Below are 7,723 nucleotides of genomic sequence, written 5' to 3'. Positions count from 1 at the left end.
CCGAACCCCGGGCTTCGTCGAAGAATACTTGACCAAAATTTAAACCAATTTGGTTGAAAAATGAGGGCGTGACAGTGCCGCCTCAACTTTCACGAAAAGCCGGATATGACGTCATCAACGACATTTATCAAAAAAATGAAAAAAAGTTCGGGGATTTCATACCCAGGAACTCTCATGTCAAATTTCATAAAGATCGGTCCAGTAGTTTAGTCTGAATCGCTCTACACACACACACACGCACGCACGCACGCACATACACCACGACCCTCGTTTCGATTCCCCCTCGATGTTAAAATATTGAGTCAAAACTTGACTAAATATAAAAAACAACATGAAAAGACACATGTAGGTGACGATGCTGATCCCAATACCGATGCCGATGTCGATGATGATGATGATGATGATGATGATGATGATGATGATGATGATGATATATCTCTTTATTTCCCTCTCTTGGAGAGTTTGCTGCGTGATAGCCTCTAACCCTATTCATTGTATAACAACGTTAAATCATCATCGTCATCTCTCTCTCCCGTTCTCTCTCTCGCCCCCCCCCCTCTCTCTCTCTCTCTCTCTCTCTCTCTCTCTCTCTCTCTCTCTCTCTCTCTCTCTCTCTCTCTCTCTCTCTCTCTCTCTCACACTTTCTCTTTCCTACTCTCTCTCTGTTTTGTTCTCCTTTCTCTGTCAGATTTGTTTTAAACAAACACGTAGGAAAGAAATCTGCAGAGCTGTTGCAATTGTGTCTTTTATCTCTATCTCTTTCTATGATTTTTTTTCCGGTTTTTGACTGTGTGCCTATCTGTCTGTCTTCCTCTCTCTCGCAGGTTACTGTCTGTCCGTATGTCTGTCCGTCTGTTTGTCCGTCTCTCTCACTCTGTCTCTGTCTTTCTCTCTTATTTAATTACCCCAACTCTCACTCTCTCTCTACAATTACAAATACAATTTTTGTATTAAACATGCCCCTCTCCTCTTTATTGGTATAATGTACACAAACCCTTTTCGAATGAAGGGACTTACAAACCAACCACTACATGTATTTAGATGTGTGATGATCTTGGCAATGTCTTGCTTGTTTGATTGATTTTCTTTAAAATGTAATGTATGGATTAGAGCATGATGTTGAGAAAGTGCAAGCTGCACTATACCACTTAATTCACATCAATCCACTCGCAATTTACCTCAATGTAATGCATTTTGTGTACATAATTTATGTATAATGTGTTTTTACTTTAGTTATCTGTTAAAATGTAGAATTTTAGTAATCTATTTTCTAATTTTTATCTTGTATTTTTTATTTCATTTTTTTAGTTAGTCCCTCTTTAGGGCGAGGGCTGGATGTAAAAAAGCAGACCACTGCTTAATCTACTACCCTCGTTAAATAAAGAATTGTCATTGTCATTGTCTCTCTCTCTCTCTTTCTCTCTCTCTCTCTCTCTATCTGTCCCTCCGACAGCACACATTTTTCGCTCCAGCAATTTACTTGAACAAGTGAAGAAAATGCCTGTCGTTGGACTACCAACTGCTGTGGAAGCTACCTTGACAGGCCTGCCAGCTGACCACTATGTCAAGTACTGGAAAGTCACCGGAGAATGAGAAGGAGCCACAGTCACACTTCAACTGCTCAGCACAGAGAACCAACAGGCCGCCATTTGCCGAGCTAGTCAACGCAACGTAAACAAAACCCCTTCGCAGCTCAGACGTGACAGACAATGATCCCAACAATTTAACAGCAAAGAGGTATGCGTTTCTTCTGTTGATACAGCTGATCGATCATCTGCGAAATCATGCCAGCACAACATCAGGCATAATTCACACAAACACGTACGACAAAGTTCCCGACGTTAGGCACAAACAGAAAATGAGACTACACGCCGGCGAACGCATTGACAGCGAGGCAAGCTGTGTTGTGAACATTGAAGCACGTGAATCACGGAGCCACATTCCATCCAAGCTGACGGAACCTGCCTTGCAGCAATCCGTTGACTCCACATGCGTGGCCACTGACAGTGACAAGGACAGATATTTTACGTCAGAGAGTGATACAGAGGAACCAGTGGAAAAGCAGTTGACTAAAGCTGAAAAGGATGCTTTGGAAAGGGAGTACAGTCTAGGGGAAGTAAAAGCACTTGCTTTAGAAATTACTACGAACCCCAGAACACGAAAGAAAGTGATTAGAATGGTGTACAATGCTTCATCCAAACAGCTGCTTGCAAAATCAGATGACTTCATGTTCACCTACGATTGTACCAAAGCTGAAACATTGTACTGGACGTTATTCAGGGACAAAGCAGACATGAGTTATGATGAATCAGAACGACTGGCATTTATTGAGGAGCCTGCGGATGTGCGACGAACACTGTACCTTATTGAGATAAATCATATCGCCAAGGATTTGCATGCACTGCTTACACTTCTCAGAGCCTACCTTCAGACTTGAACTTTGATCGCTGTTGTATCACATTTACGTATCATTACATGCTGCTTCTCTTGCAAAACTCGTAAAGCACTACTACTATATTTTGCAGCTGATACTGGTAAAACGTTAATACTCTATGATTGTATTAAAACATTATTGTACATAATGCACTGGAAACATTTTGAAACATAATGTGGTTAACTTCTATTTCACCTCAATGAGCGAGGGCGGGATGAAAAAAAAAGTAGTTTAGCATTTCCTATTCTGTTACAGTGTTAAGATAAAGATCAATTCAATTCAATTTAATTCAATTCAATTCAATACAATCATCTCTCCCTCATTCTCGTTCTCATAAATAGGACTCAAACCATACCGGCACGGTGGCCTAGTGGTAAGGCGTCCGCACCGTGATCGGGAGGTCGTGGGTTCGAAACCCGGCCGGGTCATACCTAAGACTTTAAAATTGGCAATCTAGTGGCTGCTCCGCCTGGCGTCTGGCATTATGGGGTTAGTGCTAGGACTGGTTGGTCCGGTGTCAGAATAATGTGACTGGGTAAGACATGAAGCCTGTGCTGCGACTTCTGTCTTGTGTGTGGCGCACGTTATATGTCAAAGCAGCACCGCCCTGATATGGCCCTATCGCTGCGGTTTTTGGACGTCCCCATTTCACTGCTGTACAGCAAACATCGTCCCCAAATACCTGTGTCTGTGTGTCACCGACTTAGTTGCTCTGCAGAGTGTGTGTGTGTGTGTGTAATACTGCCTTGCTGCAGAGTTTGTGTTATACCGCTTTGCTCTGCTGAGTGTGTTTGTGTTAATTACGGTCTGTCTGTCTGTATATTCTTTTGTCTGTCCGTCTGTCACTCAAGGGTAAGGGTCTGTCTCTCTGTCTCTGTCTATCTGTCTCTGTCGCTCTTTCTGACTCTCTCCCTCTCAGCGGAGATCAAAGCCAATGAAAAACACACATCTCTGAAGCAGTTTTAGCTTGTGCCTCCAAATGACTGCTGTACAACAACCAGACCCCATCTGACTGCTGTTTGGGAAACAGTCCCCAATTCACTGCTGTACACCATTTACGTATCATTACATGCTCTTTCGAAACTTGTAAAGCACTACTTCTATTTTGCAGCTGATACTGGTAAAATGTTAATACACTATGATTGTATTGAAACATTATTGTACATAAAGCACTGGGAACATTTTCAAACATATTAATGTGGTTAACTTCTATTTCAACTCAATGGGCGAGGGCGGGATGAAAAAAAAACATTTTAGCATTTCTTGTTCTGTTACAGTGTTAAGAGAAAGATAAATTCAATTCAATTTAATTCAATTCAATTTAATACAACTCTCTCTCCCTCATTCTCATTCTCATAAATCAGACTCAAACCATCCGTTGTCAGGGTCGTGAATGCTAGCTACTGACTGGATTGGAAATACTCTTATGTCGCCTAGCGCCATATGTAACTGATGAAACCATTCATAGCACAGCGCAGAGCTATCGGTTTTTGGACGTCCCCATTTCACTGCTGTACAGCAAACATCGTCCCCAAATAACTGTGTCTGTGTGTCATCGACTTAGTTGCTCTGCAGAGTCTGTGTGTGTAATACTGCCTTGCTCTGCTGAGTTTGTGTGTTATACCGCTTTGCTCTGCTGAGTGTGTGTGTTTGTGTTAATTACGGTCTGTCTGTATATTCTTTTGTCTGTCCGTCTGTCACTCAAGGGTAAACCGGCACGATTAGCCTAGTGGTAAGGCGTCCGCCCCGTGATCGGGAGGTCGTGGGTTTGAACCTCGGCCGGTGTCACGATTTCATCTTTCGCCTGTGTACATATTTCCCCCTCGATATTTACTCGAGACCGAAATGTTGTTTCCTGGTAAAATTAAGAAGAGAAATTATTTATGGACGAAAAGCATGTCAGTTTCTTGCATGTGAAAAAAATTGGTTGTGAAATTAAAGAGATTTCACTCCCAAAATCGAATTCTTCGAAAACGTGTACCGAGTGGTTACGTCCCTTGAGTAAGAAGGGAAACATTTTAGGATGAATCAAATTTCTAAGTTAAATAAAATAATTGGTTGGACAAATTTGGCCCCATGAATGTAAGGTACACAAGGTCGCTCATCAGTACTTTCGAAGGGTGTTTTTTTTTGTTCAGTGTAGAGTTTATACTAGATCAACGAGGCCGAAAATCGAAATATCAACACGGCGAAAGATGAAAACGTCACACCGGGTCATACCTAAGACTTTAAAATTGGAAATCTAGTTGCTGATCCACATCCCATTTTGGTGCAATCCCATTTTGCCGCCGTCCCATTTTTTCCCCATCCCATTTTCGCGACATTTCACAAGCCAAGCGTCATTTTATAAAATTTATAATTTTGGATGATTAATGAGATGAGGATGATTATAATGATGATGCTATGGATTTCCAATTTGGATTGAGACTACGTGACAGGGCATTTTACTAACATGTCATAACAATAGCGCGACATCCCATTTTGACACCATATCCCATTTGGCCGCCATGCCGTTTCACCGTATTCCATTTATCCCCCATCCCATTGTCGCGACATTTCACAAGCCAAGCGTCATTTTACTACCGTGTCATAACAATAGCACGTCATCCCATTTTGACACCATCCCATTTGGCCGCCATCACATTTTTTATTTATTCTTCTTGCCAAGCCTCACTATACTACTATACTGCGTTATTCAACTAGGAAGACATTCCGTTTACGCCAAATTCCATTTTTGCCACAATCCAAAATGTCGCGAAATAGAGATGGCGGCAAAATGGGATGACGGCAAAACGGCATGGCGACAAAATGGAATGTGGCGCTAGTGGTTTGACACGGTGGTAAAATGACACATGGCCTATGAAATGTCGCAAAAATGGGATGGGGGCAAAATGGGATAACGGCGAAACGGGATTGCGCCAAAATGGGAAGTGGAGCTAATGGTACATGACATGGTGGTAAAATGACACTTGGCATGTAAAATGTCGCAAAAATGGGATGGGGGCGAAATAGGCTAACGGCCAAACGGGATTGCGCCAAAATGGGATGTGGGGCTATTGGTACATGATATGGTGGTAAAATGACACTAGGCCTGAGAAATGTCGCCAAAATGGGATGGGGGCGAATTGGGATAACGGCGAAACAGGACTAATAGATCCCTTGACTTGGGGTAGTGCGACTCTGTCACTGCTAGCTTTCCACTCGGAGGAAGCGACCGGAATTTCCCAACGATGGGACATCCTAGTAATTAATTTTTGTTTTTAATTCCTAAAATTAACAGTCGCGCTACCCCAAAAGTCAAGGAATTTCGTGTTTGTCCCTTGACTTTGGAGATGACAAGAAAATATCGGGCGCAAAAACGTGATTTGTAAAATTTTTCACAACATATGTCGCCTAGCGCCATGTATGTGATGAAACCATTCATATAGCTCTGCGGGAGCTCTGCACTTTTGGACGTCCCCATTTCACTGCTGTACAGCAAACATCGTCCCCAAATACCTGTTTGTTTCTAAAAAATCACGCTGGAGGTTGCATTTTATGTAATAACCTCCTGAAATGAGTTTTGACACTTTAGAATGGCATGTAAAATGACACATGGCCTATGAAATGTCGCAAAAATGGGATGGGGGCAAAATGGGATAACGGCCAAACGGGATTGCGCCAAAATGGGACGTGGAGCTAATGGTACATGACATGGTGGTAAAATGACACTTGGCCTGTAAAATGTCGCAAAAATGGGATGGGGGCGAAATGGGCTAACGGCCAAACGGGATTGCGCCAAAATGGGACGTGGAGCTAATGGTACATGACATGGTGGTAAAATGACACTTGGCCTGTAAAATGTCGCAAAAATGGGATGGGGGCGAAATTGGTTAACGGCGAAACGGGATTGCGCCAAAATGGGATGTGGAGCTAATGGTACATGATATGGTGGTAAAATGACACTTGGCCTGAGAAATGTCGCCAAAATGGTATGGGGGCGAATTGGGATAACGGCGAAACAGGACTAATAGATCCCTTGACTTGGGGTAGTGCGACTCTGTCACTGCTAGCTTTCCACTCGGAGGAAGCGACCGGAATTTCCCAACGATGGGGCATCCTGGTAATGAATTTTTTTTTTTTTTTTAATTCTTAAATTAACAGAGTCGCGCTACCCCAAAAGTCAAGGAATTTCGTGTTTGTCCCTTGATTTTGGAGATGACAAGAAAATATCGGGCGCAAAAACGTGATTTGTAAAATTTTTCACAACATATGTCGCCTAGCGCCATGTATGTGATGAAACCATTCATATAGCTCTGCGGGAGCTCTGCACTTTTGGACGTCCCCATTTCACTGCTGTACAGCAAACATCGTCCCCAAATACCTGTTTGTTTCTAAAAAATCACGCTGGAGGTTGCATTTTATGTAATAACCTCCTGAAATGAGTTTTGACACTTTAGAATGGCATGTAAAATGACACATAACCTATGAAATGTCGCAAAAATGGGATGGGGGCAAAATGGGATAACGGCCAAACGGGATTGCGTCAAAATGGGACGTGGAGCTAATGGTACATGACATGGTGGTAAAATGACACTTGGCCTGTAAAATGTCGCAAAAATGGGATGGGGGCGAAATGGGCTAACGGCGAAACGGGATTGCGCCAAAATGGGATGTGGAGCTAATGGTACATGATATGGTGGTAAAATGACACTTGGCCTGAGAAATGTCGCCAAAATGGGATGGGGGCGAATTGGGATAACGGCGAAACAGGACTAATAGATCCCTTGACTTGGGGTAGTGCGACTCTGTCACTGCTAGCTTTCCACTCGGAGGAAGCGACCGGAATTTTCCAACGATGGGACATCCTAGTAATGAATTTTTTTTTTTTAATTCTTAAAATTAACAGAGTCGCGCTACCCCAAAAGTCAAAGAATTTCGTGTTTGTCCCTTGACTTTGGAGATGACAAGAAAATATCGGGCGCAAAAACGTGATTTGTAAAATTTTTCACAACATATGTCGCCTAGCGCCATGTATGTGATGAAACCATTCATATAGCTCTGCGGGAGCTCTGCACTTTTGGACGTCCCCATTTCACTGCTGTACAGCAAACATCGTCCCCAAATACCTGTTTGTTTCTAAAAAATCACGCTGGAGGTTGCATTTTATGTAATAACCTCCTGAAATGAGTTTTGACACTTTAGAATGGCATTTAACGCTCATTGAAGTTTTAACAAACTTTCTAACACCTAAAACATTCATAGCACCGATAACGTAATTCTAGCTCTGCACTTTGTGTACACATACGT

The sequence above is a fragment of the Littorina saxatilis genome, unplaced genomic scaffold (genome assembly GCF_037325665.1).
Source record: "Littorina saxatilis isolate snail1 unplaced genomic scaffold, US_GU_Lsax_2.0 scaffold_560, whole genome shotgun sequence".
NCBI lineage: Eukaryota > Metazoa > Mollusca > Gastropoda > Littorinimorpha > Littorinidae > Littorina > Littorina saxatilis.
This window is presented reverse-complemented; position numbering follows the sequence as displayed.